General features: G+C 56.2%; 4 non-coding genes and 1 pseudogene across 4 annotated transcripts; all 5 read right to left on the bottom strand.

Annotated features, from left to right (window-relative positions):
• Positions 1-16,389: 16,389 nt before the first annotated feature.
• On the bottom strand, positions 16,390-16,509 carry LOC129052653 (5S ribosomal RNA; annotated as a pseudogene).
• Positions 16,510-18,658: 2,149 nt separating this feature from the next.
• Positions 18,659-18,777, bottom strand: LOC129052631 (5S ribosomal RNA). Its single transcript, XR_008517721.1, has one exon. It is a non-coding gene; the product is annotated as a 5S ribosomal RNA (ribosomal RNA).
• A 2,195-nt stretch (positions 18,778-20,972) lies between these two features.
• Positions 20,973-21,091, bottom strand: LOC129052610 (5S ribosomal RNA). The gene has a single exon (XR_008517688.1). It is a non-coding gene; the product is annotated as a 5S ribosomal RNA (ribosomal RNA).
• Positions 21,092-23,240: 2,149 nt separating this feature from the next.
• On the bottom strand, positions 23,241-23,359 carry LOC129052634 (5S ribosomal RNA). Its single transcript, XR_008517724.1, has one exon. It is a non-coding gene; the product is annotated as a 5S ribosomal RNA (ribosomal RNA).
• A 2,192-nt stretch (positions 23,360-25,551) lies between these two features.
• LOC129052650 (5S ribosomal RNA) lies at positions 25,552-25,670 on the bottom strand. Its single transcript, XR_008517745.1, has one exon. It is a non-coding gene; the product is annotated as a 5S ribosomal RNA (ribosomal RNA).
• Between the last annotated feature and the right edge of the window lie 755 nt (positions 25,671-26,425).

Genomic DNA, 26,425 nt, shown 5'->3' with positions numbered 1-26,425 from the left:
TGTTTCTATCTTTAGAATGCTGGGGTTGGCCAATGGTATCTCCTATTAGAATGCTGGGGGTCACTCAAGTGACTATTTTTAGAACACCTGGGGTCAACCAGTTTCTCCCATTAGAATGCCTGGGGTCACCCAGGTGTCTCCGTCATTAGAATGCCTAGGGTTGGCCAGGAGTCTCTTCCATTAGAATTCCAGGGGTCATACTGGTGTCTCTATCATTAGAATGCCTGGGGTCAGCCAGGGGTTTTTCCGAGAAGGATGCCCAGGTGTCTCTATCATTAGAATGCCTGAGGTAAGCCAGGAGACTCTTCAGTTAGAATGTCTGTAGTCACTGATGTGTCTCTGTCATTGCAACACTTGGAGTTGACCAGGAGTTCTTCCAATTAGAATTCCTGTTGTCGCCCATGTGTCTTTATTATTACGATGCCTGGGGCCAGCCAGATGTCTTTCCAATTAGAATGCCTGAAGTCGTCCAGTTGTCTCTATGCTTATAATGCCTGGGGTCGGTCAAAAGTCTCTCCCATTAGAATGCCTGGGTTTGCCCAGGTGTTTCTATCCTTACAATGCCTAGGGTCAGCCAGGAGTCTTTCCCATTAGAATGCCTGGGGTTGCCAAGTTTTCTCTATCATTAGAATGCCAGGGGTCAGAAAGGAGTCTCTCCCATTAGAATGCCTAAGGTCACCCAGGCGTCTCTATCATTAGAATGCCTAGGGTGGCTTAGGTGTCTCTATCACTAGATTTCCTGGTGTTGGCGAGGGTTATCTCCAGTTAGAATGCCTGGGTTGGCCCAGGAGTCTCTATCATTACAATGCCTGGGGCCTGCCGGGAGTCTCTCCCATTAGAATGTCTGGGTTCACGAAGGTGTCTTTATCATTACAATGCCTGGGGTCCACCAGGAGTCTTTCCCATTAGAAAGCCTGGTGTCTCCCAGGTGTCTCTATCATTACAATGCTTGGGGTTCAACAGGTAACTTTATCATTAGAATGGCTTGGGTGGACCAGGAGTGTCTCCCATTAGAATGCCTGGGGTCACCCTGGAATATCTGTCATTACAAGGTTTGGAATCTGACTGCAGTCTTTCCCAATAGAATGCCTGAGGTGCCCAGGTGTTTGATCACTAGAATGCCTGGGGTCAGCCAGAAGTCTCTTCCATTAGAATTTTGGAATTGCACAGGTGTGTCTACCATTAGAAAGTCAGTGGTCACCCAGGTGTTTCTATAATTACAATGCCTGGGGTCCACCAGGAATCTCTCCCATTAGAATGCCTGTGGTCCCCAAGGTGGCTCTATCATTAGAATGCCCAGAGTCTTTATCATTAGAATGCCTTGGGTTGGCCAGGTGTCTCTTTTGTCAGAATGCTTAGTTACCCATGTGTCTTTGTCATTACAATGCCTGGGGTCAAACACGAGTCTCTCCCATTAGAATGCCTGAGGTCGCCCAGGTGTTTCTACCATTAGAATGCCTGTGGTTGCCCAGGTGTCTCTATTATTAGAATGCCAGGGTTCAGCCAGGAGCCTCTCTCATTAGAATGTCTGTGGTCACCCAGGTGTCTATTATTAGAATGCTTGGGGTCAGCCAGGAGTCTGTCCCATTAGAATGCCTGGGTCCCCCCAGCTGTCTCTGTCATTAGAATGCCTGTGATCGGCCAGGGGTCTCTTTCATTAGAATGCCTGTGGTCCCCCAAGTACCTCTATTTTAGAATGCCTGTTGTCTGCCAGCAGTCTCTCCCACTAGAATGCCTGGGTTCACCCAGGTGTCTCTGTCATTAGAATGCCTGTTGTTGGCCAGGTGTCTCTCCCATTAGAATGCCTAAAGTCACCCATGTGTTTCTGTCATTACAATACCTGGGGTCAGACACGAGTCTCTCCCATTAGAATGCCTGAGGTTGCCCAGGTGTTTCTATCATTAGAACGCCTGTGGCCACACAGGTTTCTCTATGAGTAGAATGCCTGAGGTTGATCAGGAGTCTCTCCCATTAGAATGCCTGGGGTCACCCAGGTGCCTTTATTACTACAATGCCTGGGGTCAAACATGAGCCTCGCCCATTTTCATGCCTAGGTCGACCAGGTATCTCTATTATTAGAATGCCTGGGATTTGACAGGAGTCTCTATTTTTAGAATGCCTCTTTTCGCCCAGGTGTCTCTATGAACAAAATGCCTAGGTTCAACCTGGAGTCTCTTCCAACAGAAAGCCTGGGGTTGGCCAGGAGTTTATCTAATTAGAATGCCTTAGGTTGCCCAGTTGTCTCTGTTATTAGAATGCTTGGGGCCAGGTGTCTCTATCATGCTGTGGTCAGACTGGAGTATCTCCAATTAGAATGCCTGAGGTCGCCTAGGTGACTCTATCACAAAAATGCCTAGGGTTGCCAAAATGTCTCTATCATTAGAATGCCTGTGGTCAGCCAGGAGTGTCTCCTATTAGAATGCCTGGGGTTGCCCAAATGTCATTAGAATGCCTGGGGTCAGCCCGGAGTTTCTCCCATTAGAATGTCTGAGGTCACCAAGGTGTCTGACTCTACCATTAGGAAGTCTGGGGTAGCCCAGGTGTCTCTATCATTAGAAAGCCTGAGGTTGGCCAGAAGTTTCTCCCATTAGAATGCCTGGGGTTGCCAAGGTTTCTCTAGTATTAGAATGCCTGGGGTATGCCATGAGTCTCTTTCATTGGAATGCCTGAATTCACCCAGGTCTCTCTGTCACTAGAATGCCAGGGGTCAGCCAGGGTCTGTCCCATTAGAATTCCTGTGGTCGCCCAGGTGTCTTTCTCATGAGAATGCTTGGAATTGGCCAAGAGTTTCCCTTATTAGAATGCCTGGGTCTTCCGGCTGGTTCTTCTATTAGAATTCCTGGGGTCACCCAGGTGCCTCTATCATTATAATGCCTGGGGTCGGCCAGGAGTTTCTCCCATAATAATGCCTGGGGTTGCCCAGTTGTCTCTATTATTAGAATTGCTGGGGTCTGCAAAAAGTCCCTATCATTAGAAGACTGGGGGTCCCCCAGGTGTCTCTATCATTAGAATGCCTGTGGTTGGCCAGTAGTCTCTCCCATTAAAATGCCTGGGGTCGCCCAGGTGTCTGTGTCAATAGAACGACTGAGGTTGGTCAGGAGTCTCTCCCATTAGAATGCCTGGGTTCGCCCAGGTGTCTCTATTATTAGAATGCCTGGGGTCTGGCAGGAGTCTCTTTTATTACAATGCTTGGAATCGCCAAAATGTCTTTATCATTAGAATGCCTGGAGTCGGACAGGAGTCTCTTTACAGAATGCCGGGTGTTGCCTATGTGATTCTATCATTTGAATGCCTGGGTCGGCCAGGAGTCCCTCTCACTAGAATGCCTGGCTTGCCCAGGTGTATCTATCATTAAAATGTCTTAATTTGGGTAAAAGTCTCTCCCATTAGAATGCCTGAAGTTGCCCGGGTGTCTCTATCATTAGACTGCCTGGGGTCAGCCAGGATTCTCTCTCATTAGAATGCCTGTGGTCACCCAGGTGCCTCTATCATTACATTGCCTAAAACCTGCCAGGAGTCTCTCCATTTGAATGCCTGGGGTTGCCCAGGTGTCTCTATCATTACAATCCCTGGGGTTGGTTAGAAGTCTTTCACAATAAGATGCCTCAGTTTGCCCAGGTGTCTCTATCATTAGAACAGCTGGGGTCACCCAGGTTTCTCTATCATTAGAATTTCTGGAGTTGGCAAGGAGTCTCTCACATTAGAATGCCTGGGGTTGCCCAGCTGTCTGTATCATAAGAATGCCTGGGGTTGCCCGGGTGTCTCTATTATTAGAATGCCTGGGATCAGCCAAAACTCTGTCCCATTAGAATGTCTGAGGTCACCCACATCTCTATCATCAGAATTTCTAAGGTTGCTATGGGTCTCTCCCATTAGAATGCCTGGGGTCAACCAGGAATCTCTCTTATTAGAATGCCTGGTGTCGCCCAGCTGTCCCTATCATTAGAATGCCTGGGGTCACCCAGGAGACTATTTCATTAGAATGTCTGGAGTCACCCAGTTATCTCTATTATTAGAATGTCTGGGGTCGGCCAGGAGTCTCTCCCATTACAATGCGTGGGTTCGCCTAAATGTGTCTATTATTACAATGCCTGGGGTTGGTTAGGTGTCTCTTTCATTAGAATGCATGAGTTCACCCAGGTGTGTGTATCATTAGAATGCCTGGGGTTGCGCATTAGTCTCTGTCATTACAATGCCTGAGGATGGCCAGGAGTCTCTCCCATTAGAATGCCTGGGGCCATCCAGGTATGTCTATTATTAGAATGCCTGGGGTGGGCCAGAAGTCTTTCCCATTAGAATGACTGGGTTCACCCAGGTGTTATTATTAGAATGCCTGGGGTCACCCAGGAATCTTTCCCATTAGAATGATTGGAGTTGCCCAGGTGTCTCTATCTTTAGAATGCCTGAGGTCGGCCAGGAGTCTTTCATAAGAATGCCTGGGGTCACCCACGTGTCTGTCTCTTTGCCATGCCTGGGGTCAGCCAGTAGTCTCTTCCATGAGAATGCCTGGGGTGGCCAAGTTGTCTTTATCATTGTAATGCCTGGGGTGGGTCAGGGGTCTCTCCCGTTAGAATGTCTGAGGTCGCTCTGGTGTCTGTATCATTAGAATTGCAGGGGTCACCCAGGTGTCTCTCTCATTAGAATGCCTTGGATCAGACAGGAGACTGTCTGATCAGACTCTTCCATTAGAATGCTTGGAATAGCCAATATGTCTCTATCACTACAATGCCTGGGGTTGGCCAGGGGCATCTCCCATTAGAATGTCTATGGTGGACCAGGTATCTCTATCATTAGAACGCCTGGGGTAGGCAGTGGTCTCTATCATTAGAATGCCTGTGGTCAGCCCGCATATTCTTTTATAGAATGCCTGTTGTTGCCCAGGTGTCTCCATTATTACAATGCCTAAGGTCGCCATGGAGTCTCTCTTACTAGAAGTTCTGAGATTGCTCAGCTCATGTGTCTCATTATCATTATCATTAAAAGGCCTGGTGTCTGAAAGGGGTCTCTCCCATTAGAATGCTTGGGGTCACCCAGGTGTCTCTATAATTAAAATGCCTGTTGTCAGCCTAGAGTCTCTCCCATTAAATGCCTGGGGTCTCCCAGGAATGTCTCCCATTAAAATGCCTGGGGTCACCCAGATGACTCTATCATTAGAATGCCTAGGGTTGCCCTGCTGTCTCTATCATTAGAATGCCTTGGGTTGGCCAGCAGTCTCTCTTATTGGAATGCGGGTTCACCCAGATGTCTCTATTATTAAAATGTTTGGGGCTCACCAGGAGTATCTTCCTTTTAGAATGCTTTGAATCATCCAGGTTTCTCTATCATTAGAATACCTAAGGTTGGCCAGGAGTCTCAGGAGTCTCTCCCATTAGAATGCCTTGGGTCTCCCAGGTATCTATCATTACAATGCCTACAGTCAGCCAGGAGCCTCTCTTATTAGAATGCCTGGGGTCACCCAGTGTCTTTATCATGACAATGCCTGGGGTCAGCTAGAAGTCTTTATTATTAGAATGCCTGGGGTCAGCCAGGAGTCTCTCCCATTAGAATGATGGGGTATGCCCAGGTTTTTCTATCATTAGAATTTTGGGGTCAGTCAGGAGTCTGTCTTGTTAGAACACCTGGAGTCACCAAGGTGTCCCTATTGTTACAATGCCTGGGGTCAGCCAGGAGTCTTTCCCAATAGAATGCTTGGGGTCACACAGGTGTCTCTCCATTACAATGCCTTAGGTCGCCCTTGTGTCTCTAACATTAGAATGTCTGGAGTAGCCCAGGTGTCTCTATCATTAGAATGCTTGGGGTGGGCCAGCAGTCTCTTTCATTAGAATGCCTAAGATCACCGTGTTGTCTCTATTATTAGAATGTCTGTGGTCAGGCAGGAGTCTCTCCCTTTAGAAAGCCTGATTTCACCCGGGTGTCTGTATCATTAGAATGACTGGAGTCATCCAGGTGTCTCTATCATTAGAATGCCTTGGGTCAGCCAGGAGTCTCTCTCATTAGAATGCCTAAGATCACCCTGTTGTCTCTATTATTAGAATGTCTGTGGTCAGGCAGGAGTCTCTCCCTTTAGAAAGCCTGATTTCACCCAGGTGTCTGTATCATTAGAATGACTGGGGTCATCCAGGTGTCTCTATCATTAGAATGCCTTGGGTCAGCCAGGAGTTTCTCTCATTAGAATGCTTGGGGTCACCCAGCTGTCACTATCATTACAATGCCTGGGGTTGGCTGGGAGTCTCTCTCATTAGAATGCATGGCGTTGCCCAGGTGTCTTTATCATTACAATGCCTTGAGCCGGCCAGCAGTCTCTTCCATTAGAATGCCTGGGGTTTCCCAGGTGTCTTTATCATTACAATGCCTAGGGTTGACCAGGAGTCTCTCCCATTAGAATGGCTGTGTTTGCCCAGATATCTCTATTATTAGAATGCTTGGGATAGGCCAGGAATCTCTTCATTACAATGACTGAAATTGCCCAAGAGTCCTTATCATTAGAATATCTGGGGTCACTCAGGTGTCTCTATTATTAGAATGCTTGTGTTGACCAGGAGTTTTATCCATTAGAATGCGTTGAGTTGCCCGGGTGTCTCTATTATTAGAATGCCTGGAGTCAGCCAAAATCTCTCCTATTAGAGTGCCTGAGATTGCCCAGGTGTCTCTATCATTTCAATGCCTACGGTGGGTCAGGAGTGTCTCCCATTAGAATGCCTGAAATTGCCCAGGTGTCTCTATCATTAGAATGCCTGTTGTCGGGCAGGAGTCTCTCTCATTAGAATGCCTGAGGTCACCAGGTGTCTCTATTATTACAATGTCTGGGGTCACCCAAGAGTTTTTCCCATTAGAATTCCTAAGGTCGCCCATGTGGGTCTATCAGAAATTTTGGGGTCATCCAGGTGTCTCTATCATTAAAATGCCTTTAGTCAGCCAGGAGCCTCTCACATTAGAATGCCTGGGTACCCCCAGGCCTCTCTATCATTAGAATGCCTGGGGTCAGCAAGGAGTCTCTCCAATTAGAATGTGTGGAGTCACCCAGTTGACTTTATCATTACAATGCCTGAAGTCGACTTTGAGTCTCTCCCGTTAGAATGCCTGGGGTCATCCTGGTGTCTTCATTGTTAGAATGCCTGGAGTCACCCAGGTATCTCTGTCATTAGAATGCCTTGGGTTGCCCAAGCGTCCTATCATTAGAATGCCTGAGTTCAGCCAAAAGTCTCTCTTATTAGAATGCCTGGGGTCGCCAGAAGTCTTTATCATTACAATGCCTGCAGTAAGCCAAATGTCTTTCCTATTAAAATGCCTGAGGTTGCCCAGCTGTCTTTATCATTAGAATGCCTGGAGTAAACCAGATGTCTCTATCGTTACAATGCCTGCAGTCAGTCAGGAGTCTCTCCCATTAGAATGCCTGGAGTCTCCCAGGTGTCTTTATCATTAGAATGCCTGGAGTCACCTAAGTGTCTCTATCATTAGATAGCCTGAAGTCACCCAGTTGTCTTTTTCATTACAATGTCTGGGGTCAGCCAGCTATCTCTCCCATTAGAAGTCCTGAGGTCACCCCAGGTGTGTCTATTATCACAATGCCTGGGGTCAGCCAGGAGTCTCTCCCATTAGAATGCCTGGATCACCCATTTGTCTCTATCATTACAATACTGGGGGTTGGCCAGCTGTCTCTCTTATTAGACTGCCTGGGTCACTCAGGTGTGTCTATCATTACAATGCTTGGGGTCGATCAGGAATCTTACCCATTAGAATGCCTGGATCACCTAGGTGTCCCTATCATTACAATGCCTGGGAAGGCCAGGAATCTCTCTTATTAAAATGCCTGGGGTCACCCAGCTGTCTCTATCCTGAAAATTCCTGAGGTCATCCAGGAGTTTCTCCCATTAAAACTCCTGAAGTCACCCAGGTGTCTCTATCATTAGAATCCTTAAAGTAGGCCAGGAGTCTCCACCATTAGAATGCCTGAAGTTGCCCAGGTGTCTCTAATGTTAGAATGGCTGGAGTCAGCTAGGAATCTCTCCCATTATAATGTTTGTGATAGTCCAGGTATCTCTATCATTAGAATGCCTGGGGTCAACAAAAACTCCCATTAGTATGCCTGGGGTTTCCCAAATGTCTCTATCATGAGAATGCTTTGGGTCATCCAGGCGTCTCTTCCATTAGAATGCCTGGGGTCGCCAAGGTGTTTCTATAATTAAAATACGTGAGGAGGGCCCGGAGTCTCTCCCATTAGAATGCCTGGGGTCATCCAGCTGTCTTTATCATAAGAAAGTTTGGGGTCAGCCAGAAGTTTCTTTCATTATAATGTCATGGGTTGGCCACATCTCTGGAATTAGAATGCTTTCAGTCAGGCAGGAGACTCTCATTAGAATGCCTGGAGTTGGCCAGGAATCTTTCCCATTAGAATGCCTGGGTTCACCCAGGTTTCTTATTTATTAGAATACCTGGAAGTGCGCAGGTGTATTTACTATTAGAATGATTGGGGTTGCCCAGGTGTCTCTATCATTGGAATGCCTGGGGTCAGCCAGAAGTCTCTCCTGTTAGAATGCCTGGGGTTGTTCAGGTGTCTCTATCATTGCAATGCCTGCTGTCAGCCAGGAGTGTCTCCCATTAGAATGCCTGCCTTCGCCCAGGTGTCTCTATCATTAGAATGCCTGGAGTCATCCTGTTGTGTATCATTAAGATGCCTGCGGTCAGCCAAGATTCTCTCTTATTAGACTGCCTGGAGTCGCTCAGGTGTCTCTATCATTAAAATGTTTGTAGTCACCCAGTTGTCTCTATCATTACAATGCTCATGATCAGCCAGGTATGTCTCCCATTAGAATGTCTGGGGTCACCCAGGTTTCTCTATTACTACAATGCCTGTGGTCGGACAAAAGTTTCTCACATTAGATTGCCTGGGGTCATCCAAGTGTCTCTCTTATTAGTGTGCCCGAAGTCGCCCTGGAGTCTCTCCCATTAGAAAGCCTGGGGTCTCCCAGATGCCTCTATCATTTCAATCCCTGGGGTCTGCCAAAAGCCTCTCCCAAAAGAATGCCTGGGGTTGCTGAGGTGTCTCTATCATCAGAATGCTTGTGCTCAGCAAGCAGTCTCTCTCATTAGAATGTTTTGGGTGGCTTAAATGTCTCTATCATTACAATGACTAGGGTCAGACAGGCATCTCTTTAATTAGAATGCCTGTGGACACAGATGAGTCCCCATTATTATAATGCCTAAGGTTGCCCAGGTGTCTCCATCATTACAATGCCTAGGGTCGGCAAAGAGTTTCTCCCATTAGAATGCCTGGGGTGGCCCAGATGTCTCTATCATTAGAATGCCTGGGGTCAGCCAGGAGTCTCTCCCATTAGAATGCCTGGTGTCACCCAGGTGTCTGTATCATTAGAATGCCTGGCATTGGCCAGTAGTCTCTCCCACTAGAATGCCTGGGTTCACAGAAGTGTCTCTATCATTAGAATGCCTGGGGTTGTAGGGGTCGGGCAGACTCTCTTTCATTAGTATGCCTGGGGTCACCCAGTGTCTCTATCATTACAATGCCTGGGATGGGCTAGGAGTCTTTTCCATTGAAATACTTGGGGTGCCCTGGTGTCTATATCATTGGAATGCCCGGGGTCAGCCATGAGCCTCTCCCATTAGAATGTGTGGTGGCCCCGAAATGTCTCTGTCATTTGAATGCCCAGGGTAAGCCAAAAGTCTCTTTCCCATTAGAATGCCTGTGGTCTCCTGGGTTTCTCTATTATTAGAATGCCTGGGGTCAGCCGGAGTCTCTCCTATTAGAATGCCTGAGGTTGCCCAGGTGTCTCTATCATTAGAATGCTGGGGTCAGCCAGGAGTCCCTCCCATTAGAATGCCTGAAATCGCCCAGCTATTTCTATTATGAGAATGCCTAGTGTGGTCCAAGAGTCTCTCACATAAAATTCCTGTGGTCACCCAGGTGTCTCTGTCACTAGAATGCCTGGGGTTGCTAAGGTGTCTCTATCATTAGAAGGTTTGGAATCAGCCAGGAGTCTCTCCAATTAGAATCCCTGGAGTTGCCCAGGTGTCTCCTATTAGAATGCCTGTGTTATTTCAGGGGTCTCTATCATTAGAATGCCTGCAGTCAGCCAGGGGTCTCTCCCATTAGAATGCATGGGTCGCCCAGCTGTCTCTATCATTAGAACGCCTGGAGTCAACCAGGACTGTCTTCCATTAAACTGCCAGGGGTGGTCCAGATGGCTCTATCATGAGAATGCTTTGAGTTTTCCAGCAGTCTCTCTCATTAGAGTGCCTGGGGTTGCCTAGGTGTCTTTATTATTAGAACAACTAGGCAGGGGCGGAGTCTCTTCCCCTTAGAATGCCTGGGGTCGCCCAGGTGTCTTTATCATTAGACATAATATGTCTATCATTAGACATAAAATGCCTGGCGTTAGCCAGAAGTTTTTCCCATTAAAATGCCTGGGTTCTTGGAGGCGGAGGTTGCAGTGAGCCAAGATTGTGCCATTGCACTCCAGCCTGGGAGACAACAGCGAGACTTTGGGAAAAAAAGAAAGCCTGGCTTCATCCAGGTGTCTCTGTCATTAAAATGCCTTTGAATGGCCAGGAGTCTTTCCCATTAGAGTGCCTTGGTCGCCCAGTGTCTCTATCATTATGATTCCTGGGGTTGGCCAGGAGTTTCTCCCATTAGAATGCTTGGGGTTGCCCAGGTGTCTTTATCATTAGAATGCCTGGGGTGGTCCAGGTGTTGCTATCATTAGACTCCCTGGGGTCAGCAAAAAGTGTCTCCCATTAAAATGCCTGGGGTCACCCAGGTGTCTCTATTATTAAAATTCCTGCGATTGTCCGGGAGTCTCTCCCATTAGAATGCCTGCAGTCGCCCAGGTGTCTCTATTATTAGAATGCCTGGAGTCGCCCAGGAGTCTCTATCATTAAAATGCCTGTGGTCAGCCAGGAGTCTCTCCCATTAGAATGCCTGGGTCGCCCATGTGTCTCTATCATTACAATACCTGGAGTTGGCCAAGAGTCCTTCTCATTAGAATGCCTGAGGTCACTGAAGTGTCTGCATCATTAGAATGCTTGGGGTTGCCCAGGTGTCTATCATTACAATGTCTGCGGTCGGCCAGGAGTCTCCCCCATTAGAATGCCTGGATTTGCCCAGGTTTATCTATCATTAGAATGCCCGGAGTCACCCAGGTGTCTCTATCATTAGAATGCTGAAGTCGCCCAGGTGTCTCTATCATTAGAATGCCTGAGGTCGCCCCGTTGTCTTTATTATTAGATTGCCTAGGGTGGGCCAGAAGTCTCTCCCATTAGAATGCCTGTGTTTGCCCAGGTGTCTCTTTCATTAAAATGCATGGGGTTGGCCAGGGGTCTCTCCCATTAGGATGCCTGGGCTCTCCCAGATGTCTCTATCATTAGAATGTCTGTTGTCGGCCAGCAGTCTCTTCCATTAGAATGCCTGGGGTCGACCAGGTGTCTCTATCATTAGAATGCCTGCGGTCATCCAGGTGTGTTTATTCTGAGAATGCCTGGGTTCAGCCACGAGTCTCTCCCGGTAAAATGCCTGGAGTTGCCCTAGTGTCTCTGTCATTAGAATGCCTGGAGTCAGCCAGGAGTCTCTCTCTTTAAAATGCCTGGGGATGACCAGGTGTCTTTATTATTAGAATGCCTTTGGTCGGTTAGGACTTTCTCACATTATAATGCCTGAGTTTGCTCAGCTGTCTCTATCATTAGAATTACTAGAGTCAGCCAGTGGTCTCTCCCATTAGAATGCCTGGAGTTGCCAATTTTTCTCTATTAGAATTCCTGGGGTTGACCAGTAATCTCTCCTATTAGAATGCCTGGGATTGCCCATGTGTCTCTATCATTAGAATGCCTGGGGTTGCCCAGGTAACTTCATTACTAGAATGCCTAGGGTCATCCAGGGTTCTCTCCCATTGGAATTCCTGGTGTGGACCAGGTGTCTCTATCGTTACAATACCTGGGGTCATCCAGGAGTCTCTCCCATTAGAATGCCTGGGGTTGCCCAGGTGTCTATCATTACAATGCCTGGGGTCGGCTAGGAGTCTCTCCTATTAAAATGCCTGGGGTTGCCCAGTTGTCTTTATTATGAGAATGCCTTGAGTTGGCCAAAAGTTTTTCCCAATAGAATGCCTGGGGTGGCCAAAGCGTTTCCATCATTTGAATGCCTGGAATAGGTCAGGAGTCTCTCCCATTGGAAAGCCTGGGGCTGCCCAGGTGTGTCTATCATTCAAATGCCTGGGGATGCCCAGGTGTCTTTATCATAGGAATGCCTGGGATAGGCTAGGAGTTTCTCCCCTTAGAATGCCCAAGGTCGCCCAGCTGTCTTTATCATTAAAATGCCTGGGGTCGGCCAGGAGACTCTTCCATTAGAATGCTTGGGGTCACCAAGTTGTCTCTATCATTAGAATGGGTGAAGTAGGCCAGGAATGTCTTCCATTAGAATGCTTGAGATTTGCTTATGCATCTCTATCATTAGAATTCCAGTGATAAGCCAGAAGTCTCTTCCATTAGAATGCCTGGGGTTGCCCAGGTGTCTCTAACATTAGAATGGCTGGGTTCGGCCAGGAGTCTCTCCCATTAGAATGCCTGGGGTCCCCCAGGTATCTCTGTCTTCAGAATGCTTGGGGTCAGCCAGGAGTCTCTCCCATTAGAATGCCTGGGGTCCCCCAGGTATCTCTGTCTTCAGAATGGTTGGGGTCAGCCAGGAATCTTTCCCGTTAGAATGCCTGGGGTTGCCCAAGTGTCTCTAACATTCAAATGCCTCAGGTCGTCCAGGTGTCTCGATCAGTAGAATGCCTGGGCTTGGCCAGGAGTCTCTCCCATTAGAATCCCTGAGGTTGCCAAGGTGTCTTTATCATTAGAATGCCTTGGTTGCTCAGGTGTCTCTATTATTAGAATGCCTGGGGTTGGCCAGGAGTCTCTCTTATTAGAATGCCTGGAGTCATTTAGGTGTCTTCATTAAGAGATTTTATGGTGTGGGCCAGGAGTCTCTTCCATTAGAATGCCTGGTTTTGACCAGGTGTCTCCGTCATTAGAATGCCTTGGATTGTCTAGCGTCTCTATTATTAAAATGTGTGTTGTTAGCCAGGGGTCCCTCCTATTAGAACGCCTGGAGTTGCCCAGATGTCTCTATCATTAGAATGTTTGGAGTCTGCTAGAACTCTCTCTCATTAGAATGCCAGGGGTGGTCCAGCTGTCTCTATCATTACAATGCCTGGGTTCAGACAGGAGTGTCACCCATTAGAATGCTTAAAGTCGACCAGGTGTTGCTATCATTAAAATTCCCGGGGTCGCCCAGAAGTCTTCCCCATCAGAATGCCTGTTTTTGCCAAGGTGCCTCTATTATTAAAATACCTGGAGTTGGCCAGGAGTTGCCCCCATTAGGATTCCTGGGTTCACCCATGTGTCTCTATCATTAGAATAACTGGGATCAGCCAGGAGTCTCTCCCATTAAAATGTTTTTGGTCTCCCATGGGTCTCTACCATGAGAATGTCTAGGGTAGGCCAGGAGTCTCTCCCATCAGAATGCCTGGGGTTGCCCAGGTGTCTCTATCATTAGAATGCCTGGGGTTGGCTGGGTGTCTCTCCCCTTAGAATGCCTTGGGTCGTCCAGATGTCTCTATCATTACTATGCTTGGAGATGGCCAAAAGACTCTCCCACTGGAATGCCTGCAGTCGCCCAGGTATCTTTATCATTAGAATGCCTGTGGTCGGCCAGGGGCCTCTCTTTTCAGAATGCTTGGGGTCGCCCACGTGTCTCTATCATTACAATGACTGGGGTTGACCTGCAGTCTCTCCTATTAGAATGCCTGGAGTTGGCCATGGGTCTCTCTCATTAGAAAACAGGCAGTCAATCAGCTGTCTCTATTATTAGAATGACTGAGTTCGCTCCAGTGTCCCTATCATTAGAATGCATGGAATCGGCCAGAGGTCTCACCCATTTGAATACCTGGGGTCACCCAGGTGTGTCTATCATTAGAGTGGCTGTGGTCAGCTGAGTCTGTCCCATTAGAATGACTGGTGTTGCCCAGATGTCTGTATCATTAGAACGCCTGTTGTTGGTCAGTAGTCTCCCTCGTTAGAATGCCTGGGTTTGCAAAGTTGTCTCTTATTATAATTTCCAGGCTGTAGAAGAGTCTCTCCCATTAGAATGCCTGTGGTCTCCCAGGAGTCTCTATCATTAGAATGCCTGAGGTCGGCCAGGAGTTTCTCCCATTAGACTGCCTCAGGTCGCCCAGGTGTCTGTATCTTTAGAATGCCTAGGGTCAGCCAGAAGTCTCTCCCATTAGAATGCTTGGAAATACACGTGTCTCTGTCATTACAATGCCTGGGGTCTCCCAAATATCTCTGTCATTACAGTGTCTGGGTTAGGTCAGGATCTTTCTTATATGAATGCCCGTGGTCGCCCAAGTGTCCCTGTCATTAAAATGCCTGAAGTCGCCCAGGTGTCTCTACAATTAGAATGTCTGGGGTCAGCCAGAAGTGTCTTTCGTTAGAAAGCCTGGAGTCACCAAAGTGTCTCTATCATTAGAATGCCTGGCATCGGCCAGAAGTTTCTTTCATCAAAATGCCTGTGGTCGTCAAGGTGTCTGAATCACTGGAATGACTGGCGTTGGCCAGAAGTCTCTCTTATCAGAATTCCTGGGGTCTCCCAGGTGTCTCTGTTATTGGAAGACTTGAGGTCGGCCAAGAGCCTCTCCCATTAGAATGCCTGAAGTCTCCCAGGTGTCTCTAGCATTAGAAGGCCTGACATCAGTCAGGGGCCTCTCCCATTAGAATGCCTGGGGTCTCACAGGTGTCTCTATCATTAGAATGCATAGAAAGCCAGAAGTCTCTCCCATTAAAATAGCTGTCCCTTCTGTCTGTCTCTTTACCTTTTCCCCTCCCCTGTCTGCTTCGATCGCTGCCTCTCTCCCTCCCTCGGTTTCTATCTCTCCATTCATATCGTCCTAGCTCTTCTTGAAGTCGTATGTGTGTGTGTGTGTGTGCGCGAGCTCTCGGGTGTGCCTGTGTGTGGGGGAGTGGATTTCCTCCTGGTGGTGGTGGGATGTGTGTGTGTGTGACGCGCGTGTGCCCGCGCGCGAGAGAGCACCCAGCTGTGTCTTTGTGTGGGGGAGTAGATTTGCTCCTGGTGGTGGTGGGGTGTGTCTGGGTTTCTCACAGCCCCTCTCACCCGGGATCAGGCCGCCGCCTCTAGTACCAGCCCGGGGAAAGCAGGGCCACAACCCGAACCACTACCGCCCACGCCCTCTTGCCCACCGACCGGGTATTGGTCTGGACAAGCGACAGTTGTGGGGGCGTTGTGAGAAAAAGCCCCGGCGCGGCTGGGCCGGCTATACGCCCTTGGGCCAATCCTGACGACTCTGGATGGTTGGGGCAAGAGGGGGCCTCGCAGGAGCCCCTGAGCGGCGAGGTATCCAAAACGATACCTCCGCGACAGGGCGGAGGAACGGAAGGGGTCCCAGGATCGTGGACCCTGGGCCCTGCCGCCTCGGAGAACTCCCTCTTCCGAGAAGGCCCGATGTGGCGGAAGCTCAGGAGCTCGGGAGACAGGGGAAGGCCGCGGGCGAGCAGATCGGGGGTCAACGATCCGAGCCCCGCGGCCCCGTACTGGCGGTGACAGCTGGAATGCGGTCCGCATGGATGGATAGGCTCTAGGGGAAGCCAGGCACGTCTTCTGGCGTCTACGACCATATCAACTTGAACGCGCCTGATCTCGGAAGCAAAGCAGGGTCGGCTCTGGTTAGTACTTGGATGGGAGACCGCCTAGGAACACCGGGTGCTGTAGGCTTTTTTTTTTTTTTTCCTTTCTGATTTTTCTTTCCTTTTCTTCCAGACAGAAACTCGCTCTGACGCCAAGCTGGAGTACAGAGGAGCGATCTCGGCTAACTGCAAGCTCCTCCCGGGTTCACGCCCTTCTCCGGCCTCAGCCTCCCGAGTAGCTGGGACTACAGACGCTCGCCACCACGCCCGCCTAATTTTTTCTATTTTGCGTAGAGACGGGGTTGCACCTTGCTAGACGGAATGGTCTCGATCTCCTGACCTGGTGATCCACCCGCCTCGGCCTCCCAGAGTGCTGGGCTTACAGGCGGGAGCCACCGCGCCCGCCAGGCCTCTTGGAGGCTTTTTTGGCTTCCCCGCTGCCTCCCTTCCTCCTACAGTCGCCAGGCTTCCCAAATTCCTCTGACTCTGCTCCCGCGTTACAGACAACCTACACCACCAACACAACTAGGGACCTCCTACTTGGGGACCCAGCTACTCGGGAGGCTGAGGCCAGAGAAGGGCGTGAACGCGGCAGGCGGAGCTTGCAGTGAGCCGAGATGGCGCCGCTGCACTCCAGCCTGGGCGACAGAGCGAGACTCCGTCTGGAAGAAGTGGAAAGAAAAAGCAAAAAGCCAAAGAAAAAGCCTACAGCACCCGGTATTTGGAGGCGGTCTCCCATCCAAGTACTAACCAGGCCCGCCGCTGCTTAAGCTTCCGAGATCAGACGAGATCGGGCGCGTTCAGGGTGGTATGGCCGTAGACGCCGAGACAGGCGCCTGGCTGCCCCAAGAGCCCGGCCCAGCCATGCCCGCCGGATTGCAGCCGTCACCGCCTGCCCGGGGCCGCGGGGCTCGGATCGGGGACCCCCGAGCCGCTCGCCCGCGGCCTTCCCCCGGCTCCCCAGCTCCCGAGCTTCCACCACATGGGGCCCGCTCGGAACAGGGAGTGCTCCGAGGCGTCAGGGCCCAGGGCCCAAGATCCCGGGACCCCCTCCTGGTCCTCCGCCCTGCCGCGGAGGTGGCGTTTTGGATCCCTCGCCGCTCAGGCGCTCCCGCGAGGCCCCCTCTTGCCCCACCCACCCAGAGCCGTCAGGGCTGGCCAAGGGCGACCAGCCGGCCGGGCCGCGCGGGGCCTTTCTCTCCCAACGCCCCCAGCACGGTCGCGTGTCCCGACCAAGGCCCGTCCGGCCGGTGGGCAAGAGGGCGCGGGGGCGGGTAGCGGGTCGAAGGGGGTGGCCCTGCTTTGCCCCGGGCTGCCACTAGAGGCGGCGGCCTGATCCCGGGTGAGAGGGGCTGAGAGAAACCCAGACACACCCCGCCACCACCAGGAGCAAATCCACTCCCCCACACACAGACACACCCGTGCGCGCTCGCACGCGCGGGCGCGCGCGCGCACGCACACAGAGAAACAGACACACACACAGACTCACCCACTCAGACGCACACACACACACAGACACACACACACGTACACACACACACGCGGCTTGAAGGAGAGCAAGGACGAGATGGATGGAGAGATAGAAACCGAGGGAGGGAGAGAGACAGCGATCGAGAGAGACAGGGGAGGGGGAGAGCGAAGGAGACAGACAGAGAGGCTGAGAAAGAGAGAGGGACAGAGAAAGAGAGAGAGACAGAGAGACAGAGGGAAGACGACAGAAGTAGCGCGAGGTCCAGGGGGAAACCTAGAAGAGAGAGGCGGAGGGAGCTAGAGAGCGAGAGCGATAGAGCCTTGGAGAGGAAGCGCCCGTCTCCGGTAGGCAGCGCCCTTTTGAGCAGGCCGGGATAGGGTGGAGGGGGCTTGGGCTGCGCCAGAACACGGGGGCCAGGCGGTCCCTGTGAGAGGACCAACGGAGCGCTGAGACGGGCTTTTACTTGGCTGAATTGCTTGCTTTGGAGGTGGGTTTCGTAGGTTCCTTCCTTTCTTGGCACCACCCTGTGCTCTGGGTGCCTTGCGGCGGGCCCCGGGATTTGCAGAGTGCGCCCGCCCGCCCGTTTGGCGGGAGCCGTGGCACCGGGCGGGGCCGGAGGCCTGGGTCTCTGGCGTGTCCTCGGGACTGGTGTTGACACGAAGTGGGGGGGCGTTGGGAATCCGGGTGCACAGGGACTGTTTTCCTGGTGGCTGGCGAAGCAATGTCCTTCCCCCGGGTGAAGCAGCCCGTGCGTTCCGGAGCCGAGGTCTGGGCTGGCGCCTGTGGCACCCGCTGCCCCTGCCCGCCCCTTCCCCCGGTTTGGAAGGTTGCGACGACGGCGCGCCGCCCGGTGGGTGAATTGAATGGCCTGGGCGTTCCGGGAGCGGGAAGGCACCGCGAACGGCAGGGGACCCGCGCCTGCGGCTCTGGGGTCCGGCCCCCTGCCCTCCCAGGCTGGAGCCGGGCTCCTGGCGGGGCGGCGGCGAGGCGGAAGCGGTGGGATGCTGCTGCCCGGCGTGCAGTAGGGGCGGACCCCCAGGAGGAGGTCCCCGGCTGGGCTGCGGCGGAGGTGTAGGTGGGCGATAAAGGGGGAGCAGAGCGAGGGGAGGTTGGGGAGCATGGCGACCGTAGGGGGAAGGGAGGCAGCGGGGAAGCCAAAAAAGCCTGCAGCAGGCCGGGCGGGCGCGGTGGCTCCCGCCTGTAATCCCAGCACTGTGGGTGGGAGGCCGAGGCGGGTGGATCACCAGATGAGGAGGTGGAGACCATCCCGGCTAACAGGGTGAAACCCCGTCTCTACGCAAAATAGAAAAAAAATCAGCCGGGCGTGGTGGCGGGCGCCTGCAGTCCCAGCTACTCGGGAGGCTGGGGCCGGAGAAGGGCGTGAACCCGGGAGGCGGAGCTTGCAGTGAGCCGAGATGGCGCCGCTGCACTCCAGCCTGGGCGACAGAGCGAGACTCCGTCTGGAAGAAGAGGAAAGAAAAAGCAAAAAGCCAAAGAAAAAGCCTACAGCACCCGGTATTCCCAGGCGGTCTCCTATCCAAGTACTAACCAGGCCCGACCCTGCTTAGCTTCCGAGATCAGACGAGATCGGGCGCGTTCAGGGTGGTATGGCCGTAGACGCCGAGACAGGCGCCTGGCTGCCCCAAGAGCCCGGCCCAGCCATGCCCGCCGGATTGCAGCCGTCACCGCCAGCCCGGGGCCGCGGGGCTCGGATCGGGGACCCCCGAGCCCCTCGCCCGCGGCCTTCCCCCGGCTCCCCAGCTCCCGAGCTTCCACCACATGGGGCCCGCTCGGAACAGGGAGTGCTCCGAGGCGTCAGGGCCCAGGGCCCACGATCCTGGGACCCCCTCCTGGTCCTCCGCCCTGCCGCGGAGGTGGCGTTTTGGGTCCCTCGCCGCTCAGGCGCTCCCGCGAGGCCCCCTCTTGCCCCACCCACCCGGAGCCGTCAGGGCTGGCCAAGGGCGACCAGCCGGCCGGGCCACGCGGGGCCTTTCTCTCCCAACGCCCCCAGCACGGTCGCGTGTCCCGACCAAGGCCGGTCCGGCCGGTGGGCAAGAGGGCGCGGGGGCGGGTAGCGGGTCGGGGGGGTGGCCCCGCTTTGCCCCGGGCTGCCACTAGAGGCGGCGGCCTGATCCCGGGTGAGAGGGGCTGAGAGAAACCCAGACACACCCCGCCACCACCAGGAGCAAATCCACTCCCCCACACACAGACACACCCGGGCCCGCTCGCACGCGCCGGCGCTCGCTCGCACACGCACGCACGCGCGCACACACACACACACACACAGACTCACCCACTCAGACACACACACACACACACACACAGACTCACCCACTGAGACACACACACACACACACACACAGACACACACACACGTACACACACACACGCGGCTTGAAGGAGAGCAGGGACGAGATGGATGGAGAGATAGAAACCGAGGGAGGGAGAGAGACAGCGATCGAGAGAGACAGGGGAGGGGGAGAGGGAAGGAGACAGACAGAGAGGCTGAGAAAGAGACAGGGACAGAGAAAGAGAGAGAGACAGAGAGACAGAGGGAAGACGACAGAAGTAGCGCGAGGTCCAGGGGAAAACCTAGAAGAGACAGGCGGAGGGAGCTAGAGAGCGAGAGCGATAGAGCCTTGGAGAGGAAGCGCCCGTCTCCGGTAGGCAGCGCCCTTTTGAGCAGGCCGGGATAGGGTGGAGGGGGCTTGGGCTGCGCCAGAACACGGGGGCCAGGCGGTCCCTGTGAGAGGACCAACGGAGCGCTGAGACGGGCTTTTACTTGGCTGAATTGCTTGCTTTGGAGGTGGGTTTCGTAGGTTCCTTCCTTTCTTGGCACCACCCTGTGCTCTGGGTGCCTTGCGGCGGGCCCCGGGATTTGCAGAGTGCGCCCGCCCGCCCGTTTGGCGGGAGCCGTGGCACCGGGCGGGGCCGGAGGCCTGGGTCTCTGGCGTGTCCTCCGGACTGGTGTTGACACGAAGTGGGGGGCCGTTGGGAATCCGGGTGCACAGGGACTGTTTTCCTGGTGGCTGGCGAAGCAATGTCCTTCCCCCGGGTGAAGCAGCCCGTGCGTTCCGGAGCCGAGGTCTGGGCTGGCGCCTGTGGCACCCGCTGCCCCTGCCCGCCCCTTCCCCCGGTTTGGAAGGTTGCGACGACGGCGCGCCGCCCGGTGGGTGAATTGAATGGCCTGGGCGTTCCGGGAGCGGGAAGGCACCGCGAACGGCAGGGGACCCGCGCCTGCGGCTCTGGGCTCCGGCCCCCTGCCCTCCCAGGCTGGAGCCGGGCTCCTGGCGGGGCGGCGGCGAGGCGGAAGCGGTGGGATGCTGCTGCCCGGCGTGTAGTAGGGGCGGACCCCCAGGAGGAGGTCTCCGGCTGGGCTGCGGCGGAGGTGTAGGTGGGCGATAAAGGGGGAGCAGAACGAGGGGAGGTTGGGGAGCATGGTGACCGTAGGGGGAAGGGAGGCAGCGGGGAAGCCAAAAAGGCCTGCAGGAGGCCGGGCGGGCGCGGTGGCTCCCGCCTGTAATCCCAGCACTGTGGGTGGGAGGCCGAGGCGGGTGGATCACCAGGTGAGGAGGTAGAGACCGGCTAACAGAGTGAAACCCCGTCTCTACGCAAAATACAAAAAAAATCAGCCGGGCGTGGTGGCGGGCGCCTGCAGTCCCAGCTACTCGGGAGGCTGGGGCCGGAGAAGGGCGTGAACCCGGGAGGCGGAGCTTGCAGTGAGCCGAGATGGCGCCGCTGCACTCCAGCCTGGGCGACAGAGCGAGACTCCGTCTGGAAGAAGAGGAAAGAAAAAGCAAAAAGCCAAAGAAAAAGCCTACAGCACCCGGTATTCCCAGGCGGTCTCCCATCCAAGTACTAACCAGGCCCGACCCTGCTTAGCTTCCGAGATCAGACGAGATCGGGCGCGTTCAGGGTGGTATGGCCGTAGACGCCGAGACAGGCGCCTGGCTGCCCCAAGAGCCCGGCCCAGCCATGCCCGCCGGATTGCAGCCGTCACCGCCAGCCCGGGGCCGCGGGGCTCGGATCGGGGACCCCCGAGCCCCTCGCCCGCGGCCTTCCCCCGGCTCCCCAGCTCCCGAGCTTCCAGCACATGGGGCCCGCTCGGAACAGGGAGTGCTCCGAGGCGTCAGGGCCCGGGGCCCAAGATCCCGGGACCCCCTCCTGGTCCTCCGCCCTGCCGCGGAGGTGGCGTTTTGGATCCCTCGCCGCTCAGGCGCTCCCGCGAGGCCCCCTCTTGCCCCACCCACCCAGAGCCGTCAGGGCTGGCCAAGGGCGACCAGCCGGCCGGGCCGCGCGGGGCCTTTCTCTCCCAACGCCCCCAGCACGGTCGCGTGTCCCGACCAAGGCCCGTCCGGCCGGTGGGCAAGAGGGCGCGGGGGCGGGTAGCGGGTCCAAGGGGGTGGCCCTGCTTTGCCCCGGGCTGCCACTAGAGGCGGCGGCCTGATCCCGGGTGAGAGGGGCTGAGAGAAACCCAGACACACCCCGCCACCACCAGGAGCAAATCCACTCCCCCACACACAGACACACCCGTGCGCGCTCGCACGCGCGGGCGCGCGCGCGCACGCACACAGAGAAACAGACACACACACAGACTCACCCACTCAGACGCACACACACACACAGACACACACACACGTACACACACACACGCGGCTTGAAGGAGAGCAAGGACGAGATGGATGGAGAGATAGAAACCGAGGGAGGGAGAGAGACAGCGATCGAGAGAGACAGGGGAGGGGGAGAGCGAAGGAGACAGACAGAGAGGCTGAGAAAGAGAGAGGGACAGAGAAAGAGAGAGAGACAGAGAGACAGAGGGAAGACGACAGAAGTAGCGCGAGGTCCAGGGGGAAACCTAGAAGAGAGAGGCGGAGGGAGCTAGAGAGCGAGAGCGATAGAGCCTTGGAGAGGAAGCGCCCGTCTCCGGTAGGCAGCGCCCTTTTGAGCAGGCCGGGATAGGGTGGAGGGGGCTTGGGCTGCGCCAGAACACGGGGGCCAGGCGGTCCCTGTGAGAGGACCAACGGAGCGCTGAGACGGGCTTTTACTTGGCTGAATTGCTTGCTTTGGAGGTGGGTTTCGTAGGTTCCTTCCTTTCTTGGCACCACCCTGTGCTCTGGGTGCCTTGCGGCGGGCCCCGGGATTTGCAGAGTGCGCCCGCCCGCCCGTTTGGCGGGAGCCGTGGCACCGGGCGGGGCCGGAGGCCTGGGTCTCTGGCGTGTCCTCGGGACTGGTGTTGACACGAAGTGAGGGGCCGTTGGGAATCCGGGTGCACAGGGACTGTTTTCCTGGTGGCTGGCGAAGCAATGTCCTTCCCCCGGGTGAAGCAGCCCGTGCGTTCCGGAGCCGAGGTCTGGGCTGGCGCCTGTGGCACCCGCTGCCCCTGCCCGCCCCTTCCCCCGGTTTGGAAGGTTGCGACGACGGCGCGCCGCCCGGTGGGTGAATTGAATGGCCTGGGCGTTCCGGGAGCGGGAAGGCACCGCGAACGGCAGGGGACCCGCGCCTGCGGCTCTGGGGTCCGGCCCCCTGCCCTCCCAGGCTGGAGCCGGGCTCCTGGCGGGGCGGCGGCGAGGCGGAAGCGGTGGGATGCTGCTGCCCGGCGTGCAGTAGGGGCGGACCCCCAGGAGGAGGTCCCCGGCTGGGCTGCGGCGGAGGTGTAGGTGGGCGATAAAGGGGGAGCAGAGCGAGGGGAGGTTGGGGAGCATGGCGACTGTAGGGGGAAGGGAGGCAGCGGGGAAGCCAAAAAAGCCTGCAGGAGGCCCAGCGGGCGCGGTGGCTCCCGCCTGTAATCCCAGCACTGTGGGTGGGAGGCCGAGGCGGGTGGATCACCAGGTGAGGAGGTGGAGACCATCCCGGCTAACAGGGTGAAACCCCGCCTCTACGCAAAATACAAAAAAAATCAGCCGGGCGTGGTGGCGGGCGCCTGCAGTCCCAGCTACTCGGGAGGCTGGGGCCGGAGAAGGGCGTGAACCCGGGAGGCGGAGCTTGCAGTGAGCCGAGATGGCGCCGCTGCACTCCAGCCTGGGCGACAGAGCGAGACTCCATCTGGAAGAAGAGGAAAGAAAAAGCAAAAAGCCAAAGAAAAAGCCTACAGCACCCGGTATTCCCAGGCGGAATCCCATCCAAGTACTAACCAGGCCCGACCCTGCTTAGCTTCCGAGATCAGACGAGATCGGGCGCGTTCAGGGTGGTATGGCCGTAGACGCTGAGACAGGCGCCTGGCTGCCCCAAGAGCCCGGCCCAGCCATGCCCGCCAGATTGCAGCCGTCACCGCCAGCCCGGGGCCGCGGGGCTCGTATCGGGGACCCCCGAGCCCCTCGCCCGCGGCCTTCCCCCGGCTCCCCAGCTCCCGAGCTTCCACCACATGGGGCCCGCTCGGAACAGGGAGTGCTCCGAGGCGTCAGGGCCCAGGGCCCACGATCCTGGGACCCCCTCCTGGTCCTCCGCCCTGCCGCGGAGGTGGCGTTTTGGATCCCTCGCCGCTCAGGCGCTCCCGCGAGGCCCCCTCTTGCCCCACCCACCCGGAGCCATCAGGGCTGGCCAAGGGCGACCAGCCGGCCGGGCCGCGCGGGGCCTTTCTCTCCCAACGCCTCCAGCACGGTCGGGTGTCCCGACCAAGGCCGGTCCGGCCAGTGGGCAAGAGGGCGCTGGGGCGGGTGGCGGGTCGGTGGGGTGGCCCCGCTTTGCCCCGGGCTGCCACTAGAGGCGGCGGCCTGATCCCGGGTGAGAGGGGCTGAGAGAAACCCAGACACACCCCGCCACCACCAGGAGCAAATCCACTCCCCCACACACAGACACACCCGGGCATGCTCGCACGCGCCGGCGCTCGCTCGCACACGCACGCACGCGCGCACACACACACACACACACAGACTCACCCACTCAGACACACACACACACACACACAGACTCACCCACTGAGACACACACACACACACACAGACACACACACGTACACACACACACGCGGCTTGAAGGAGAGCAAGGACGAGATGGATGGAGAGATAGAAACCGAGGGAGGGAGAGAGACAGCGATCGAGAGAGACAGGGGAGGGGGAGAGGGAAGGAGACAGACAGAGAGGCTGAGAAAGAGACAGGGACAGAGAAAGAGAGAGAGACAGAGAGACAGAGGGAAGACGACAGAAGTAGCGCGAGTTCCAGGGGGAAACCTAGAAGAGAGTGGCGGAGGGAGCTAGAGAGGCAGAGCGATAGAGCCTTCGAGAGGAAGCGCCCGGCTCCTGGAGGCAGCGCCCTTTTGAGCAGGCCGGGATAGGGTGGAGGGGGCTTGGGCTGTGCCAGAACACGGGGGCCAGGCGGTCCCTGTGAGAGGACCAACGGAGCGCTGAGACGGGCTTTTACTTGGCTGAATTGCTTGCTTTGGAGGTGGGTTTCGTAGGTTCCTTCCTTTCTTGGCACCACCCTGTGCTCTGGGTGCCTTGCGGCGGGCCCCGGGATTTGCAGAGTGCGCCCGCCCGCCCGTTTGGCGGGAGCCGTGGCACCGGGCGGGGCCGGAGGCCTGGGTCTCTGGCGTGTCCTCGGGACTGGTGTTGACACGAAGTGGGGGGCCGTTGGGAATCCGGGTGCACAGGGACTGTTTTCCTGGTGGCTGGCGAAGCAATGTCCTTCCCCCGGGTGAAGCAGCCCGTGCGTTCCGGAGCCGAGGTCTGGGCTGGCGCCTGTGGCACCCGCTGCCCCTGCCCGCCCCTTCCCCCGGTTTGGAAGGTTGCGACGACGGCGCGCCGCCCGGTGGGTGAATTGAATGGCCTGGGCGTTCCGGGAGCGTGAAGGCACCGCGAACGGCAGGGGACCCGCGCCTGCGGCTCTGGGGTCCGGCCCCCTGCCCTCCCAGGCTGGAGCCGGGCTCCTGGCGGGGCGGCGGCGAGGCGGAAGCGGTGGGATGCTGCTGCCCGGCGTGTAGTAGGGGCGGACCCCCAGGAGGAGGTCTCCGGCTGGGCTGCGGCGGAGGTGTAGGTGGGCGATAAAGGGGGAGCAGAACGAGGGGAGGTTGGGGAGCATGGTGACCGTAGGGGGAAGGGAGGCAGCGGGGAAGCCAAAAAAGCCTGCAGCCGGCCGGGCGGGCGCGGTGGCTCCCGCCTGTAATCCCAGCACTGTGGGTGGGAGGCCGAGGCGGGTGGATCACCAGGTGAGGAGGTAGAGACCATCCCGGCTAACAGGGTGAAACCCCGTCTCTACGCAAAATAGAAAAAAAATCAGCCGGGCGTGGTGGCGGGCGCCTGCAGTCCCAGCTACTCGGGAGGCTGGGGCCGGAGAAGGGCGTGAACCCGGGAGGCGGAGCTTGCAGTGAGCCGAGATGGCGCCGCTGCACTCCAGCCTGGGCGGCAGAGCGAGACTCCGTCTGGAAGAAGAGGAAAGAAAAAGCAAAAAGCCAAAGAAAAAGCCTACAGCACCCGGTATTCCCAGGCGGTCTCCCATCCAAGTACTAACCAGGCCCGACCCTGCTTAGTTTCCGAGATCAGAGGAGATCGGGCGCGTTCAGGGTGGTATGGCGGTAGACGCCGAGACAGGCGCCTGGCTGCCCCAAGAGCCCGGCCCAGCCATGCCCGCCGGATTGCAGCCGTCACCGCCAGCCCGGGGCCGCGGGGTTCGGACTGCGGACCCCCGAGTCGCTCGCCCGCGGCCGTCCCCCGGCTCCTCAGCTCCCGAGCTTCCACCACATGGGGCCCGCTCGGAACAGGGAGTGCTCCGAGGCGTCAGGGCCCAGGGCCCACGATCCCGGGACCCCCTCCTAGTCCTCCGCCCTGCCGCGGAGGTGGCGTTTTGGGTCCCTCGCCGCTCAGGCGCTCCCGCGAGGCCCCCTCTTGCCCCACCCACCCGGAGCCGTCAGGGCTGGCCAAGGGCGACCAGCCGGCCGGGCCGCGCGGGGCCTTTCTCTCCCAACGCCCCCAGCACGGTCGCGTGTCCCGACGAAGGCCCATCCGGCCGGTGGGCAAGAGGGCGCGGGGGCGGGTAGCGGGTCGGGGGGGTGGCCCCGCTTTGCCCCGGGCTGCCACTAGAGGCGGCGGCCTGATCCCGGGTGAGAGGGGCTGAGAGAAACCCAGACACACCCCGCCACCACCAGGAGCAAATCCACTCCCCCACACACAGACACACCCGGGCGCGCTCGCACGCGCCGGCGCTCGCTCGCACACGCACGCACGCACGCGCGCGCTCACACGCACACACACACACACACACACACAGACTCACCCAGTCAGACGCGCACACACACACACAGACACACACACACGTACACACACACACGCGGCTTGA

The sequence above is a fragment of the Pongo abelii genome, chromosome 1, assembly GCF_028885655.2.
Source record: "Pongo abelii isolate AG06213 chromosome 1, NHGRI_mPonAbe1-v2.0_pri, whole genome shotgun sequence".
Taxonomy (NCBI): domain Eukaryota; kingdom Metazoa; phylum Chordata; class Mammalia; order Primates; family Hominidae; genus Pongo; species Pongo abelii.
This window is presented reverse-complemented; position numbering and strand designations above follow the sequence as displayed.